The sequence below is a fragment of the Macadamia integrifolia genome, unplaced genomic scaffold, assembly GCF_013358625.1.
Source record: "Macadamia integrifolia cultivar HAES 741 unplaced genomic scaffold, SCU_Mint_v3 scaffold1514, whole genome shotgun sequence".
In the NCBI taxonomy this organism is placed as follows: Eukaryota; Viridiplantae; Streptophyta; class Magnoliopsida; order Proteales; family Proteaceae; genus Macadamia; species Macadamia integrifolia.
This window is the reverse complement of record NW_024868241.1, coordinates 35,790-55,477: the sequence shown is the minus strand read 5'-3', so window position 1 is coordinate 55,477 and position 19,688 is coordinate 35,790. Positions and strand designations below refer to the sequence as shown.

The window sequence follows — 19,688 nt, the reverse complement described above, 5'->3', positions numbered from 1 at the left end:
AAAAAAAAAAAAAAATCCTTGGAGAAGCTATCTTAGTATCTTCACAACTAAATCCCTTTATTTGGATAGTTATGTAGGTATTTTGTTTAGCTGTGTGACAAAGAACTAACAAGTAGTCAACAGCACACATGAATTTGAGAAGAAGAGAAGAAGGTGAATTAGACAATTGATGGAGGAAGAAGAAGAGAGCTGAACCATGATAGATTCAGTGTGCAATCTATGGTGGACTTTTCCTTTACTTATAATAACAAGGTAATAGCTATTGTATTCTTAGTAGGAATCCTACAAAGACTATAACACTGATAACAATTAAATAAGGAAACTAAATAAAACTAAATAACACAAAACAAACAAAGACATCACGATAGGGACACTCCCCCTATTGTGATCACTAACAAGGAAACCTATGCTGCCACTGTGGTACAACTTAACACTCCCCTCAAACTGGAGCCTATAAACCTCCCATGCCCAGATTAGAACAGTCTTTCGGGAAAGCAAGATGAAATAGAGGCTTGGTAAACGTATCGCCCTGCTGATCTGTGGAAGAAACATAAGGAGTAACAATTAACTTCCTCATAACTGCATTCCGCATTAAGTGACAGTCAACTTCGATGTGTTGAGTTTTTGATTAAACATTGGGTTACTTGCAATGTAGGTCGCAGCTTGATTGTCAGAGAGCATCTTCATAGAATGCGGAAAACCTAACTCTTGAAGCAGTGACTTCAATCACATCAATTTAGTTGCAGTATGAGCCATACCTCTAAACTGAGCCTTAGCACTGGATCTAGCCATAGTCATTTGCTTCTTACTTCTCCATTGAGAAGATTGCGACCAATAAATGTGCAATAACCTGTGGTAGATCGACTATCACTGTTAGAACCAGCCTAGTCTGCATCAGAAAATCCGATTAGATCAATATGCTGATGTGGATGATAAATGAGTGCTCTTCCTAGAGCCTTCTTTAGATACCTTAAGATACAACATGCTAGCTCCCAATGAGTTACCTTCGGTGATTGCATAAACTGGCTGGTAACACCAACAACAAAGGATATATCAGGTCTAGTAATAGTTAGATAAATGAGTTTCCCAACTAATCTTCTGTATCGATGCTTGTCCTCAAATTTCTCACTATCACTTGTCCCAAACTTTTCGTGTGGATCTGTAGGAGTATCATCAGGTTTAGAAGCAAGCATGCCAGTCTTAGTCAAGAGATCTAACACATATTTCCCCTATGATAGACTAACACCTTTTTTTTACTTTTGTAGTACTTCAATGCTAAGAAAATACCTGAGGCCACCCTAGTCCTTAGTCTGAAAATGCTAATGGGGATAAGATTTTACCTTTGTAATCCTGAATGCATCATCCCCATATATGATAACGTCGTCGACATAAACAAGCAAAACTACCACTTTAGAATCCTAGTGCCAAACAAAAAAGAGTGATACTTAAGACGAGCAATAGCTTATAAGGAGATAAGGACATGCATGGAATTAAGATGGGAAACAAGTGAGAAAGTTTCAAAGTAATCCAAGCCATAGGTCTGGCTATAACCCTTTGTCCAACTGGGCTTTAAGCTGTTCAACTGAGCAATCTAGTTACTTAATTGTGCACACCCAATGACACCACACATGATCTTTACTTAGAGGCAAATCCACTAGGGTCCATCAAAATTTTCGATAGGGTAAGTAGTCATGGATTATAACACTTGTACCCTTTTTGCATTCTACAGTAACCGAGAAAACTTGACAGTCCTGGGAGACAACTTTTGAACTTGAGGTTGCAAAATATGAACAATGCATAAAACCAAAAACTCGAGTGGTAAAGCAAATATGGGAGTTTTTGAAAACTAAACAGATAAGGGTGAACGGTTAGATAGCATAGAAGAAGGTATGCATTTGATCAAATAACAATCGGTGAGAATGGCATTACACAAAAAATGTTTGGGAACATGCATATGGATCATGAGAGATCGAACAATCTCCAATAATTGTCCATTTTTAGTTTAGAAACCCCATTTTGTTGTGGGGTATAAAAGCCACTTGGTTGATGAAGTATACCATAAGTCAAACCAAAATTAGAAATTTCACCCTGAGTGTATTTAAGAGAATTTTCCGATTGGAGGCATCAAACTGGGTCTTTATTTCATTATAAAAATGATGCGGATCTAGATCCCAAGGACTGAAATCGGATCTCTTAGGGCCCAATAAAAAACCAAATAGTTCACTCTAGACAAACCAGGGACAATAATGTAATTTCTGGTAAAATTTAGGAGCTTTATAGAGAGAAATAAGTGACTAAGGACTTAGCAGGAATTAACTTCAAAGAGAAAGGAGCAATTCTGGAAATAAAAATAGTAGTGGGGTTAAACTGAAATAGAACTAAGAATAATGGCAGTTCTGTAAATAATTAACATAATGGCAATTTTGTAATTAACTGGAACTTAACCAAGGGAAGCAAAAAAAATGACTTGAGTGGAGAGCAAACGTATGGCCAAGGACAAACTAGGAATTTGAACTAAAATAAGGACAAATTAGGTTAAACATAAGAGGTAGGGGCACTTAAGACACTCACTTAAAGAGGTTATCTTCAACCTCACGACACCCATCACAGGGGCGGTAGAACCAGGGAAACAAAAGGGAGAGAGAGCTCCTTTAACACTTCACGATTTGGCCTGGATTTCCAGACAAAGGCAACCAACCTTGTGACCTCTTGATTCTGGCAGATAGGGCCCTCAAACTGCAAGCGACCTGGACATTTGTACCTACAACTCAGTTCAGCGCAAGGCCCAGAACCAGATCTGATTCTTGTCTTCGATTCTCACTTAGGAATATCAATTGGAGCCAAAACTCTAGATTTTCAGTCGCCCTTAGGTGGAGAACCACCACACAAAATCTCAAGGGGAAAGGAAGGGGATCAAAGAAGTTCTGACCACTCCTCTCAAGCTGTATTGTCGCTAGTTGGAGGAACCAAACAGAAAAAAAAGAAAAAAAAGGTTGTAACAGATTGATGGGGAAGGAAGAAGAAGAGATAAAGAGAGAAGAGAAATATCAGAAGAGAGAGATGGATGGAGTTGCAGGCCTATTGGCATCCATGGTTCAAAACCAAAAAAAACCTTAATCAATTTCATTCAATTCTAATTCTTAGTTGAGTTCAATACATCTATTTAAAGACTGAAAATAAACCTACTTTCCTAATTGAAATTGGAACAAATATTGCATCTAAACTAAGATAGAAATAAAATCTCACTCAATTGAAAATCTACCATACTAATACTAACTCTAAAAAAGGAAACTAAATAAAAGATATTTCTAAATCAAAGAGATCCCTTCCATCACCCAACTGCATTAGCTCTCTCGGTCTTAAAAGAACTCGACTCTGTCGAGTTAGGTCGTGCTCCCAAGATACCCTTGAAATTTGCTCGTCGATGACGATGAGGTGGCACGTATCTCGAAGCAGATGATGGAAGCATAACTCCAAGAGGAGGGAGAGTAGGCTGATGTGTCACTGGAGCAGGAGTCAATCGATGACGTGGCATGTCTGATAATACGTGTGGCCTCATCAAATACATACGACCTCCTTGCTTCACCTTGATGGTGTTCCATGCACCATCATAGAGAATGCCTGCGTGTCGCTACCAAGGTCGCCTTAGAAGAATGTCGCAGTGTGCCAATGGGGTGATCAAGCAAGTCACATGGTACTATAGTGGCCCAAACTGTAGATGTACTCGAACAACTTCAATGGCCTCTTCTCGAGCTGTGGGTCCAAAACCTTGTACGTGAATCTTCTTGAAAAGCTGCTTCTGTGGAAGGTTGTGTGCTCGAACAAATTCAGCAGATATGAAGTTTGCTTCTGCCCCGGTATCAACAACTATATGAACATCAGTAAGTTCAGAACCGTGTAGAAGAGTACGCTTTTGTCCGAAGAGAGGAGCCTTGTCAACTAGTCTGTTTGAAAAGGATGAAAGACTAGTTGAATGAGCTTCTACATCCTCATCACCATAGTCGAACATATCATCTTCCTCGAGGGGATAAGGATATAAAGCAGATTCATCCTCACTTTTCTCAATTGGTTGCTTCTCTGCTGCATTCACAGAACGAGTCATGTTGGGACACTTATTGGAGTAGTGACCATTCTCGCCACAACTATGGCATCTAACGTTCTTCAAGCCATCACTGTCCCTATTGAACTCTGACATTTTTTCTTCAACTCTGCGAGCTTCAGGCTTCTTTTCCTCCATACGTGGTGGAGGTCTAGAAACTGAAGGAGTCTTGAGCATACTCTTCTAATAAATGACTTCTCTTCAGCTATCTTGGCATGAGCCGCAGCCACATCAACATACCTGAAATCAATGTTAGCCAACTAAAGTCGTATCTCAGTACTTAGCCCACTGATATATCGCATTTGTTGTTGGTCTGTTTCCTGAAGTCGACACCTTGAAGACAGTTTGTGGAACTCAAGGGTGTAGGAATCCACATCCTTGTTACCTTGTTGCAAGTTAAGCAGTTTATGGAACATTACTTTCTCATAATTAAGAGGAACAAATTTTTCAGTTAGGATCTGCTTCATGACCTCCCAATTGGTAACGGGTCCAAGTCTTCTGACAAAATTTGCATGCAGTACATCATCCCACCATGAACATACATACCCAATAAACTTGGTGAGGATGAATTCACACTTCTTCACGTCTGGAAGAGACTTATATGCAAAAATTCTCTCAACTTTGGTAAGCCAATCAAGAAATTCCTCAGGTCCCTTTTCACCACTGAACTCTGGAACCTCAACTTTGATGCCATATTTTCTGTCAGAAAATTGCTGGGTAACATCTTGGGGTATAACCGGATCACGTTGCACTTGGTGAGGTGTATCTTCAATCCGTAGGGCATTAAACTGAGGAGGTGGTGTATATGGTCCTTCATCGACTCGCGTTTCAGACTTTTACATAAAGGAAAGAATCTTAGCAAGGGCACCTTTAGTGTCATCCATGAACTTATCATATTTGGCCTCATTCTTCTCAATCCTAGCATTAGTTTTCTGTTGGTTCTCAAGTACCTCAGGATACAATTTGTTCAACTTAACATTGGTGATGTTACTTGTCATGGTTAGATAATTGCAGGAAAATTTGTTCTAATACCACTTGATGTGGATCCGGATCCGGATCCGGATCCCAAGGATTGAAATCGGATCGCTTAGGACCCAATAAAAAACCAAATAGTTCACTCTAGACAAACCAGGGGTAATAATGTAATTTCTGGTAAATTTTAGGAGCTCTGTAGAGAGAAATAAGTGACTAAGGACTTAATAGGAATTAACTTCAAAAAGAAAAGAGCAATTCTGGAAATAAAAATAGTAGTGGGGTTAAACTGAAATAAAACCAAGAATAATGGCAGTTCTGTAAATAATTAACAGAATGGCAATTTTGTAATTAACTGGAACTTAACCAAGGGAAGCAAAAGAAAAATGACTTGAGTGGAGAGCAAACGTATGGCCAAGGACAAACTAGGAATTTAAACTAAAATAAGGACAAATCAGGTTAAACATAAGAGGTAGGGGCACTTAAGACACTCACTTAAAGAGGTTATCTTCAACCTCACAACACCCATCACAGGGGCGGTAGAACCAGGGAAACGAAAGGGAGAGATAGCCCCTTTAACACTTCACGATTTGGCCTGAATTTCCAGACGAAGGCTGCCAACCCTATGACCTCTTGATTCCGGCAGATAGGGCCCTCAAACTGCAAGCGACCTAGACATCTGTACCTGCAACTCAGTTCAGCGCAAGGCCCAGAACCAGATCTGATTCTTGTCTTCGATTCTCACTTAGGAATATCAATTGGAGCCAAAACTCTGGATTTTCAGTCGCCCTCAGGTGGAGAACCACCACACAAAATCTCAAGGGGAAAGGAAGGGGATCAAAGAAGATCTGACCACTCCTCTCAAGCTGTGTTGTCGCTAGTTGGAGGAACCAAACAGAAAAAAAAGAAAAAAAAGGTTGTAACAGATCGATGGGGAAGGAAGAAGAATATAGAAGAGATAAAGAGAGGAGAAATATCAGAAGAGAGAGATGGATGGAGTTGCAGGCCTATTGGCATCCATGGTTTAAAACCAAAAAAAACCTTAATCAATTTCATTCAATTCTAATTCTTAGTTGAGTTCAATACATCTATTTAAAGGCTGAAAATAAACTACTTTCCTAATTGAAATTAGAACAAATATTGCATTTGAACTAAGATAGAAATAAAATCTCACTCAATTGAAAATCTACCATACTAATACTAACTCTAAAAAAGGAAACTAAATAAAAGATAATTCTAAATCAAAGAGATCCCTTCCATCGCCCAACTGCATGAAAAAATTTTTAAAAGTAGAAAGAAACTTTGAATGATCTTTTAACAAAGAAGCTTAAGTTAACCGAGAATGATCGTCCACAAAAATGTCCAAAAAAAAATAAACTAATCTATTTTTGACACTTCAGGACCCTCGTTATCAAAATGAACTAAAGAAAATAAAAAAGACTCTAAATGCGAAAGATGGCCAGCTTGCTCAAGCCCACCACCAATCGTCCTCCTTGTTTGAAGGTCCTGAAAGTCTGAAACACACAATAAGAAGGATAAAAGGTGATAAAGTAGTTAAGGGATTTAGTAAGTTGACAAATTGAAAAAAAGCTTAACGACAATTGAGGCACATGAAGAACAAAAGACAAAGTCATGGATGAAGTAGGTGAAACTTTGCCATGACCAGTTACATGGGTAGAGGATCCATTAGCAAGAATACAGGTGAAAGGACTTTAGACAAAGAAGAGAATAATTCTAACTTACTTGTCATATGGGTAGAAGCACAAGAATCAATTATCTATGGTGTGGAAGATTTGGATATAAGAAAGGCTGATGTACCTGTGGGGTATGGGCCAGAGTGGTTATGAATGAGGAAGCAGCTATGGATGACTTAATCTGTTGGAGACGTTTAAGCATGTGATTGTAGTTGTCTCGAGACACGGAACTTGATGAAGAAGGTTTAGATGAAAAGGCAAGAGCAGTGTTTCCAGAAGACACTTTCTCAGTATTACCATTTGTCATTATGGTATTAGCTAATTGGTTAGCCCATTTTGGTTAACCGTGTTTAGCCCAACATATATCCACTGTATGGTTAGGTTCCCACAAAAGGAACACTGTTTAGGAGATCAATTAGTCTGCTATCCACCTGTAATACGACCATGACCTTGCCATTAACCACGACCTCTCCTAGATAAGGTAGAATCTTAGCCATAACCAGCAATAAAAATTGACCCTTCCTTGGGAAAGGGTCAGCTCTGGAAGGAGTAACCATACATTGAAGACAGACAAAGGTCTCATTTAGTGAAGGCTCCCTCTCTCCATCAAGTAGCTGAACCTTAATAGAATGATAGTCAGGATGTAATCTGGCCATAAACTTAGCAACATGAAATTCAGCCTGTTGAATCTTCAACTGCTCTAGATCAGTAGTAAGTGGGTAACGAATATGGAGTTCTTTAAGTATACACTTAAAAATGCTGAAATACTCATTCCATCATGGTATCAGAGCTGAGATCCATATTGGGATCTGAGCCTAGTGCCGCCACTGCCACCACCATAGCCTTACTGCCACCCTCCACCTGGCGCCTTCTCTCTCTCTTGCTGCTCGAGTCCCCCTCTCTCCCTCTTGCTCTCAACTCTCTCTCCATTCCTGCTTCTCTCTTTCTCTCGGTCGAACCCCTCTCTCACTCTCGCGGTCTCGCCTCTCTCCTTCGACCATCGCCCTCGGTAGCGAGTTCTTAGTCCTACCGAGGGCTCTTTTCTTCTTTTGGTGTGCCACTATGATGTAAGAAACCATACTACGGTTTCAGATATGAAAGCTTTGAATAATTTAAAATATTTTGGTTCCACAAGTGAACAACAACCATGTCTGAGGGTTCTACCAAATCATCTACTGCAGAGACTAGAGGTTGTGGTTCTCATGGAGACTTCCCACCTTCCCTGCCTGCTTCATCAAGCTATATGGGAGGAATTACCTGATGTGTTCTCATTCTTGCTTCCTTCGAATTTATTCCATGACTAATTTGGCTACCTCATAGGGGAATCTGATAAGCCTGTTGCTACTGGTCCATCTTAGAAGAAATGGAGATCTTACAAGTCCCTTGTGATGTCCTTCCTTGTCAATTATATGAGCCCCTTATTGCTAGGGGGTACCTTTTGTTGGACACTGTTGCTAAGATCTGGTCGGTTGCCAGAGGCACCTATTCCCAAGTAGGCAATGCTGCTTAAGTATATGAATTATGTAGGAAGATCCATGATCTCAAGCAACAAAACATGACTTTATCCCAGTATTACTTTGAGTTGAGGACTCTCTGGCAAGAACTGGATTTCTATGAGGAGTTCATTCTACCTCCACCACAGATGCTATGAATTTCAAGAAGAGGGAAGACAAAACCCATGTTTGATTTTTTAACGGGTCTCAACATTGAGTTTGATCAGATCCGTACCCATGTCATCAACTGAGAACCTTTCCCGTTCCTGGAGCAATCTTGTGCTATGGTTCAGCTAGAAGACAACTTCCGTATTGTGATGTTGTAGCCTTCCTAGGAGCGATCAACTCTTATTACTGGAATAAGCTTTGGTCACTCCCATGGGGGTCTTACACGTACAGGTGATCAACCTGCTTTTGACAAGGAAACTGTCAAGTGTGAATATTGTGGGAAGGAGCGTTATTACCGAAGAATTCTGCTAGAAACTTTATGGTTGCCCTACCAATTGTAGTCGTGGTCGTGGATGGGGCCATGGAAACCAGAGTCGGGTAAATAATACTGAGGCTTTTGACAATGCACTAGCTAGTAATAGTATCGATTGTGCCTTGTCCCATAATGAGATTTCTCTCCTACGGCGACTCATGACCAAATTGGAACCATCTTAGCCTTCTGCCAGTTCTTCCACAATTGTTTATGACTCCCATCTTACCAGTTCAAGTATTCCATTTGGTGGTGCATGTGCTTTAGTGGCATCTCCTCCCTAGATTATAGATTCCGGTTCCACTGATCACATGACCGGTTCCTTCAATTTATTTTTTGAGTATTCTTCTTACCCTATAAAGAGAAAGTACACTGCTGATTGAAATCTTTTCCCCATTTCTGGGAAGGGTTCTGTATGGTGTTCCCTCACTTTGTCCCTATCCTTAGTCTTACATGTTCCTAATTCTTCAACTTATCTCTTGTCCATTGCCGTTTAACAGCTAGTCTTAACTGTAAGTCACTGTTTATCCTTCATATTGTGTGCTTCAGGATCTGGTGACAGGGAAAACAATTGGTTGTGGTAGCGTACAAGGTGGGCTGTATCTACTTGAGGATAGTCTCACTTCGGTTCCGAGCTTGTCATCTGCACTTCATCCAGACTCTTAATGAGCTCCTTTATCTGAGTTAATTTTATGGCATCGTTGGTTGGGTCACCCTCATTAGGGACCTTATCTAGGTTTTTTCCATCTTTATTTGAGAAATGTAATACAAACAACCATTTTTTTTTTATGAAGCCTATAAACAGACAAACTATTTATCCCAGTTTGAATAATGAAAAGTGTTGTTCCTTTTACTTTAAACCTCTATGATCTTGGGGTCCATCCCGTTCTGCATTTGTTACCGGGTATCAATGGTTTATTGCATTCATTTATTGTCACACTCGAATCACCTAGAGATATTTGATGCGTTATAAAAGTGAGGCCTTTCAGTGCTTTCATATTTTTCATTGCATGATTCAGACTTAGTTTTAGGCAACAATTAAGGTCCTTCAGAGTGATAATAGTAGGGAATATATTGATGCTGTCTTTCAAGCTTATCTTGATGCTAAGGGAATTCTACACCAGACTAGTTGTGTTGACACACCTGTTCAAAATGGTGTGGCTGAAATAAAGAATAGATCTTAGAGGTTGCCTGCTCCCTTATGTTTGCGATGACAGTTCCTTCTCAATATTGGAGTGAGGTGGTCCTCATTACTGCCTACATGATTAATCAATTGCCCTCTTGGATGTTGCAATTCCAGTCTCCTCTTGCTGTGCTTCAGGGCAGATATGCATTTGTTGTGCCTCCCAAGGTGTTTGGTTGTGTATGAAATGCTCACAATCACCACCTGAATGAGAAATTTGATCCTTGGAGTCTCAAGTCCATCTTCCTTGGATACTCTACCATGAGGGGTACAAGCTCTACTAATCTGTTGTTGGTTCGTGACCATAAATGTGATCTTTCATGAGTTTGCTGCTCATTATGGTGCGCCATCGCTTTAGGGGGAGCATTCTACTCATTGGGAAAATGTGCCACCTGTTATTCTTCCCCTTACCACCTTGGATGGCATTTAGGAGGTTGGTGCTTATGGGTAGCAATCTACATCTACTCAGGATAAGTCAGGTAATGGTGATGTGTTGTCGCCTTTGAAAGTTTATACTCACCGCAAGCAACATAAGCAATAACAGCCCACCATAGCACTAGCTCTACTTAGCCAACCATTGCATGCCCTTGATCCTGGTCCTTCGTCAATTCCATCTGGTAGTATTCTGTCTTTTGACTTACCTATAGCTGTTTGTAAAGAACAGAGAACTTGTTCCCGACATCCCATTTCTAAATTTGTTTTTTATTCTTATTTGTCTCCTTCCTATCGTACCTTTATGTCTACATTATCTTCTGTTTCTCTTCCTCAAAACTGGCAGGAACCTTTTGCTGATCCAAAATGGAAAGCAGCTATAGTTGTAGAAATACAGACACTTGAGAAGAATGATATATAAGATCTAGTTGGTCGTCCTCCTTAAAGAAGACTGTTGGTTGCAAGTGGGTATTTTCTGTAAAATAGAAGACAGGTGGCACTATGGATCGTTACAAAGCCAGGCTTGTTGCCAAGGGATTCACTTAGACATATGTCATCAATCACTAGAAGACCTTTGCACCTGTAGCAAAGATGAACACTATTTGTGCCATCCTCTCTTGTGCTATAAATCTTGGTTGGGAGTTACAACAACTGGATGTGAAGGATGTCTTTCTTTATGGGGAGATTAAAGAAGAGATTTACATGGACATCCCTCCTGGGTTTAGTTACTGTTAGACAAAGGGCGAGGTCTGTAGACTCAAATGTGCCTTGTATGGACTTAAGCAGTCTCCCCATGTCTGGTTTAGCCACTTCCAGAAGACTATGAACTCTGCAGGGTATATTCAAAGCAATGTTGATCATACCCTCTTTATCAAAAAGTTTGGTGACAAGATTGTTATTCTTATCATGTATGTTGACGACATTGTTGTTACTGGTAATTATATCAAGGAGATTTCCCCTCTTAAGACTTTTTTTGGTTTAAAATTTGAGATCAAAGACTTGGGGCAGCTTCGTTTTCTTGGCATCGAAGTTGCCCAATCTACCAAGGGTATCTTTATATTTCAGCAAAAGTAAACTCTTAGTTTATTATTAAAGGTTGGTATGTTGGGGTGTAAGCCCTTGGAAACACCTCTGGAGGCTAATCCGCATCTAGCTAGTAAGGTGGGTATCTGGTGGATAAAGTTAGTGTTGTAATAATGGATTCTTTGTTAATGGGTTTTAGGGGTTTTTTCCAAACAAACCCTTAAGCCTTTTATGGTTTTATGTTCATTATAAATAGAGAGGCTTCTGTCAAGTTTAGACACAAGTCATATTCTCCCTAATTCTTCATGGTGTCAGAGCAAGTTAGAGGGGAAAACCCTTCTCTTTTTCTTCCCCTCTAAAACCCTATCCCTAATGCATTCCACCTAATTGTCTCTCACCACCCCCTCATCACGACTCTTTCTGTCGCTCCTCACCACGCCTCTCTCTCGCATTCTCTCCTTATCGACCCAATCCCACGACTCTCCTCATGACGGCACTCTCTCATGACCTTCTCCCTCTCTCGTGGGCTTCTCTCCTTCGCGCGGCATCCCCTCTCTAGCTTCTCCATCTCTTTTTCCTTTTAGAGGGGTTTTCTCCCTCTTCTCTTTTGGTTTCCTGACAGTTATCCCTTGGTGGTGAGTTTCTTCCCACCAAGGGCCTTCTCCTTGTTTGGAACACTAACTTTTACCCAGATTTGTATGATGGACTAGATCTGAACGGTCGACCGAGATCCTTATGCTTGCTAGATCTGGACGATTTCTTTCTCTTGTGATTGTTCTTGGGATCAACACCTATAGTGTCTAAAGACTCTGACACATTAGTTCTCCAGGATGGGAGGAATCATGGTTCTAATGGTGATTACCCTACCATCTCTACTAGCTCCATCAAGTTGGATGGGAGCAACCATCTGATGTGGTCTTGCTCCTACTGCTTGTCGATTGCTGGCCATGGATATGCCAGTTTTCTTACAAGTACTACTGTTAGTGCCCCTCAGGACAAAAGGGACATTGCCAACTGCATGGTAATGTCCTATCTTATCAACTCTAGGACCTCGTCTATTGCAAAGGGTTATTTGTTGCTTGATACTGTTACCCTTATCTGGAAAGCTGTGAAGGGAATGTATTTTCAAGTGGGTGTTAGTGCCCAGTGCTTTGAATTGAGAAAGAAACATCATACGACTACTTAGAAGGATCTCACAGTGTCTCAATTTATTTTGAATTGTGTGGAATGTGGAATAAAATTGATTAATATGAGACCTATTAGCTTGTTTATGCCACTGATGTTTTACGTTTAAGAGTGTGAGGAGATGCTTCGTGTCTATGACTTTCTAGCAGGTTTGAATGTGGAATATGATCAAATTAAGGCTAATGTGCTTAATAGTGATCCTTTCCTAGTCTTGAGCAGGCCTTTTCTCTGATTCACGCGGAGGAAAATCGTCTAATTGAGATGCCCCATAGATGCATGAGTTTGAGGGCCCACTTCAATCATTTGACCCATCTTGTATTATAGTTCTCCCTCTTGAATTTTTTGATAGTCCAAAATTAGTTAACAAAAGTAGCTTTCAAAACTAGTTTTCTGAACTCTATTTTGATGCATTGTAGAAGTCTGTTTCGACTTTGGATTGAGACTTGGCACTACGTAGGGGAGTGCTTAGCTACTTTTGGATGAAATTTGGACCAACCTAATGCATATGACCCTGGCAGTGCTGGCATCATCCCTAATCCATACCATCTCCCCTGTTTCTTTTCCTCTTGAACTGAGAGACTGTTTTAAAGTCTCATAAGATAGACTTATTCAAGAAGTTACCTTGGAACAAGATGCCATTGGTAACCCATGGAACTAAAATTACCCAAATAAAACTAGGACCAGCCCAAACAACTGATGTAACCATTAAAAAACAAACTACAACAAATACTGGACTCAAATTCATTCTTTTTTCCTTTGTTGTTCCCCCCTTCTCATATCTCAAGTTTCAGTCCAAATGGTGATGTAGATCCACATTATGGAAGGACATATAAGAGGAAGAAGGGTCCAGCCTTAGTCCACCTGAGTGGCTAGGGTCCAGCCAAGAAGCCAGCCGAACCCCTACTTGGTCCACCTAAGTGGCTAAGTACAAATAAGGGCCAATTAGGCCCATCAGCTAGGGGAATTATTAGTAGTTGTTTTTAATTAATTAGTGGGCCATTGGGCCCATCGAGTTGAGTAAGTGGTATGTCAAGTCCAAATTGTCTTAGGACTCTATTTGTTTTCCACAGGTTTATTATTCCTAGTCTAATTTTGAATTCCTAGTTGTAGTAGGAGTGTCTAGTCCTATTGGGAAACTAGCTCCTAGTTGAAGTAGGAATGTCTAGTCCTATTGGGAAACTAGCTCCTAGTAGTAAATAGAGGAGCCTATGTACTCATAATTTCATATTTGAATAAAGAATAATTGTAGTCAATTACTTAGAACAGTCGGGATAGATGTGGGTGAGAAGCCCGGGCCGAGACAGCCGCTCCTCCCCCACTTTTCCCTTTGTTTCTTCTTGTTTAAAGCTTTCCATTTTATCCTAAAGTTACTGATGTTGAAGTATACAATTGTTGTGAGTATTTAGAAGTTCATATCTGTCCAAGTTACAAACTAGATTTGACTCTCTCTCTTGAAGCCTGCGATTATTTCTCCTAGGTCCGAAAAGCAAGAAAGCTTGTAACTTCACAACCAACAGTCAGAATCCTCTCAACTTTGGCGGTTTTTGTACCCTCCCTAGGGACTATCTACTCCCAAGAGTGCAGCTCAATCGGAATCCTACAGAACTAGCCACACCTCTCTCTCTCCAGCTCTATAGTAGGTCTTTCTCTCTTCTAGCGGGTTGTGTTTTAGGTGGTTTTGCTCCTATATGGGTATTGTTCCCTTGGGGGTTTATTTGATGGTCTTATTTCTTTTTTTCCTGGTCCTATTTGTATTGTTTGGGGTTATAAATTGCTGGGGTAGTTTCTTGTAATCTACTTCTATATTAAGTGGTATCAGAGCTATGACTCAGACAGAAGAACCCCAACCCACCTTTCAAGATGTGATGAAAGCAATCCAAGCCTTGTCTACGAGGTTGGATGGACATGACCACCAATAGTTGGCTGACCTAAAAGAGAGTACTGCTGCCCACTCTAACACCCAACCAACTGTTGTCCAAACTAATGTTCAACCTGCTGTTAATTGCATTGGTAATGTTCCCAGAAGAGTCACTATGCAACCTAGAAGGAATTTCCTAGCTCAAAATGATGAGTATGACAATCAACTTTATCAGCTTGACGATACGTACAAGGTCAAGTTAGAATTGAAAGAGTACAATGGGAGGCACAATCCCCTCTACTACCAGGACTGGTAACTTCCTTTGATAACTACTTTCGGTGGTACCGTATGCCTGAAGAAAGGAAAGTCCAATTAGTTGTCACTAAGTTAACTGGTGGAGCTAAGGACTGGTGGAGAAATGAAGAGAATAGGCTGATCCGCAGTCGTCAGATGCTTCATAATTGGGAAGACTTGAAATTTATCCTTAACGATAGATTCTTACCACCCACCTACCGACGTCGACTCTACGACATGCTGAATACTCTCAGGCAAGGTACTATGACTGTAGGAGATTATATTGATCGTTTTAATGAACTGCTTTCATGAACAGGTGCCCATAAAGAAGATGAAGAACTGCTCATATCCTGTTTCAAACTGGGGTTAAGGTATGATATTCGTGAGAAGCTTGGTGTGATTGAGATGCCCTCCTTAAGCACTTGTTTTGACAAATCACTAGAAGAAGAGGATCTGATCAAAACAACCTCCAGAAGATACATCTAGCCAACTGACAACAAAAAGCCTTATGTACCAACCAAACCCACTGGATTTCCTATCCGAGCTCCACAAGATGCACAGGATAAGGGGAAGGCTCCAATGGGAAGGGAGAGTGGATTTGTGACATGCTACAGTTGTGGAAAGACTGGACACACGGCAAAATTCTGCCCTAAACAGGGACGATCCAACTCTGTCATCAGTGCCTTCGAATCCAATCCGGATTTACAAATCCACGAACCTCAGGATGACGATTGGACTGTTAATGTTGTAGTTGAAGGAGAGGAGGATGAACTGGAAGATGAGCTTACACCAAAGAATGATGATCCTCATGCTTATGTCAATGTGGTTGCAAGAATCTTAGTGTCTGAAACTAAGGGTGAAGACTGGAGGAGGCACAATATCTTCTACACCTTAATGTCTAGTGGACCTCACAAAGCTCAAGTGATTGTGGACAGTGGAAGTTGTGTGAATGTGGTATCTCAAGCCTTTGTCATTGACGGAAAGCTTAAGACTGAATCCCATCCACAGCCATACAAGGTATCTCTTCTAGACAGCAACATCATGGCTGTAACTCAACGATGTTCAGTCCCATTGAAGGTGTCAGATTATGAAGAAAGTATATGGTGTGATGTCATCCCCATGGTCCTCACTGATGTACTACTTGGAAGGCCTTGGTTATATGACAACAATGTGCTAGTGGGAGGTACTAAGAACCAATGCATCTTCGATCACAAAGGCAAACCATTCATTCTAAACCCACTCAACATATCTCAGGTAAAAGACAAGTTAAGGGCTGCCAACTAAGGAGACAACATGTCTTAAAAGAATGTTGCTAAGACCTCTTCCAAAACAACCACTGAGCAAAAGAAGTAACCATGCAAAGAAAATTTCAGCAAGAAGAACACTGTGGACAGCAAACTATGCGTGCTGCCCCATAGGGAATTCCTGACCCTTGGTGAAGAAACCGGCCTAATCATAGCTCTTGTTACCAAGGCTGCTGAACCAGTGATAGAGGTCAAACATCCCCCACAAATCAAACAATTACTTGCTGATTTTTCAGATTTGGTGCCAGAGGAATTGCCTGATAAACTACCACTGATGAGGGATATTAAGCATGCCATTGACCTTGTGCCTGGGTCAGTACTCCCTAATCTGCCCACTTACCGTCTCAGTCCTACAGAGCATGCCGAGCTCAAGAGACAAGTGGATGATTTATTAAAGAAAGGGTTTTAGTTGAGAGCATGAGTCCATGTGCAGTACCAGCCCTATTAACACCAAAGAAAGACGGATCATGGCGTATGTGCATTGACAGCCGGGCCATTAACAAAATCATGATAAAGTACATATTTCTTATTCCTCGTTTGGATGATATGCTTGACATGTTGACAGGAGCCTCCATCTTTTCAAAGATTGATCTACAGAGTGGCTACCATCAAATTCGAATCCGTCCAGGGGATGAATGGAAAACAGCCTTTAAAACAAAAGAAGGTCTGCCTGAGTGGAAGGTTTTGCCTTTTGGCCTCACCAATGCACCTAGCACTTTCATGAGGGTGATGACACATGTACTACGACCCTTCATCAGCAAATTTCTCGTAGTTTACTTTGATGACATACTAATATACAGTAAAGCACAAAATGAACACTTGGAGCATCTAAGACGTGTCATGAGAGTACTACGGGCAGAAAAGTTATACATCAACTTGAAGAAATGTTCCTTTATGCTGCCCAAGGTCATCTTCTTTGGTTTTATTGTGTCTTCACAAGGCATAGAAGTTGATCCGGAGAAGGTAAAAAGTGTCGTTGATTGGCCTATTCCAAAGACCTTGACTGAGGTTCGTAGCTTTCACGGTCTTGCTTCATTTTATAGACGATTCATCCGGAATTTCAGCGCCATTGTAGCCCCAATTATAGAATGCACAAAAGGGGGAAAAGTCCCATTTCAATGGACTCCGGCAGCCACTAAAGTTTTTAACTTGATCAAACAAAAGATGACAGAAGCACCAGTGCTTAGACTACCCAATTTTAATCTTATGTTTGAAGTGGCTACTGATGCATCCCATGTTAGGATAGGAGGAGTGTTTATGCAAGAGGGCCATCCGATTGCCTTCTACAGTGAAAAGTTGAATGATGCAAAATTAAGGTATTTTACCTATGATTTAGAACTCTATGCCATTGTTCAAATCCCCAAGCATTGGAGGCATTACTTAATTGGCAAAGAGTTTGTGCTCTATTCGGATCATGAAGCACTCAAATACTTGCACTCACAAAAGACCATTAGTGATCGGCACGCTAAATGGATCTCATACTTGCAAGGATACGTATTTGCTCTCAACTACAAAGCTGGGAAGGAGAATCAAGTGGCTGATGCACTTAGTCGAAAGGTGATGATGATGAACACCTTCACAGTACAAAGTGCAGGAGTGGAACACATCAAAGAGGAGTACATTAGTGATGCTGATTTTTCAAAAGTATTCAACAACCTACAAGGAGACGAGATAAGAAATTTACTATACATGATGGGTATCTTTTCAAAGGCACTGGCCTCTGCATCCCAAACACCTCTTTGAGACATCACTTGATTCGAGAGCTACATGGAGGAGGAATGGGTGGACACTTTGGCAAGGACAAAACATACTCCATGATGAAAGACTTATACTTTTGGCATCAACTCTTAAAGGATGTGCAACATGTGATACAGAGATGCCGCACTTGTCAACTTGCCAAAGGAGAAAAGAAGAATACAGCATTATACACTCCACTGCCCGTTCCACACGCACCTTGGCAAGATATAAGCATAGACTTTGTCATAAGCTTACCACCTACACGGGAAAGGTATGATTCCATATTTGTGGTAGTAGATCGTTTCTCCAAGATGGCACACTTTATCCCGTGCAAGAAGACTCTTGATGCAAGTCACTTGGCCAAACTCTTTTTCAAAGAGATAGTGCGCATACATGGTCTACCACAGACAATTGTTTCAGATAGGGATGTTAAGATCATGAGCTACTTCTGGAAGACTCTATGGTTGAAAACAAATACTAAACTCAAGTTCTCCACTGCATTCCATCCTCAGACGGACGGACAGACAGACCGAAGTGGTGAACAGAAGTCTTGGCCACTTACTCCGGTGTCTAGTCCGAGACTATAAAAAGACTTGGCCATCTATACTGGACATTTCTGAATTCGCCTATAATAGTTCCGTCAACCGCACCACAGGTCGTACACCATTTGAGATTGTCCTTGGACTGCAGCTTCAACGACTGGTTGACTTGGTACCTTTGCCACCTCAGGCCCATATTAGTGTGGAAGCTGATGAGTTCCTTAGACACATCACAGAGGTACATGCTGATGTTCGTCGTCGCATCGCTATTAGCAATGACGGATACCAAGCAACTGCCAATCGACATCATCGCTACGTGGAATTTCAGCCTAGTGATTTGGTAATGGTTTGAATTCCACCTGAGAGGTTTCCTCCTGGTACAGTACAGAAGTTCCATCCTCGGAACATGGGTCCCTACAAGGTCTTGAAGCGCATTGGCACTAATGCTTACATGCTAGAGCTACCTCCTACTCTGAAGATCAGCAATGTCTTCAATGTAGCTGATCTGACGATATATTTGGGACACCATTCTGATGACGGTGACACTGAACACACCCTCAAACTTCCTCAATTTGCAAGCCCTAAAGATATCATCGAAGATGTTCTCGACAACAAGTTCACCACAGTTCGTGGGGGCAAAGGGTACTACTCCTTCCTCATCAAATGGAAAGGTCGACCACGAGAGGATTGTACTTGGATCCATGTCGATGACTTTCAACGCCTTAACACGGACCTCTATGAGCACTACATGTCCCTTATCCATTCATCGGAGTTGAATGATTTTAAGAAAGGGGGAGCTGATGTAGATCCACATTATGGAAGGAAATATGAGAGGAAGAAGGGTACAGCCTTAGTCCACCTGAGTGGCTAGGGTCCAGCCAAGAAGCCAGCCAAACACCTACTTGGTCCACCTGAGTGGCTAAGTACAAATAAGGGCCAATTGGGCCCATCGGCTAGGGGGAATAATTAGTAGTTGTTTTTAATTAATTAGTGGGCCATTGGGCCCATCGAGTTGAGTAAGTGGTATGTCGAGTCCAAATTTTCTTAGGACTCTATTTGTACTTGGATCCATGTCGATGACTTTCAACGCCTTAACACGGACCTCTATGAGCACTACATGTCCCTTATCCATTCATCGGAGTTGAATGATTTTAAGAAAGGGGGAGCTGATGTAGATCCACATTATGGAAGGAAATATGAGAAGAAGAAGGGTCCAGCCTTAGTCCACCTGAGTGGCTAGGGTCCAGCCAAGAAGCCAGCCAAACACCTACTTGGTCCACCTGAGTGGCTAAGTACAAATAAGGGCCAATTGGGCCCATCGGCTAGGGGAATAATTAGTAGTTGTTTTTAATTAATTAGTGGGCCATTGGGCCCATCGAGTTGAGTAAGTGGTATGT

General features: G+C 41.2%; 1 protein-coding gene across 1 annotated transcript in view; it reads left to right on the top strand.

Moving 5' to 3' along the window:
• LOC122064072 (signal peptidase complex subunit 3A-like) overlaps nucleotides 1-19,688 on the top strand; it is a 29,749-nt gene that overhangs the window by 5,898 nt on the left and 4,163 nt on the right. The window lies entirely within an intron of this gene.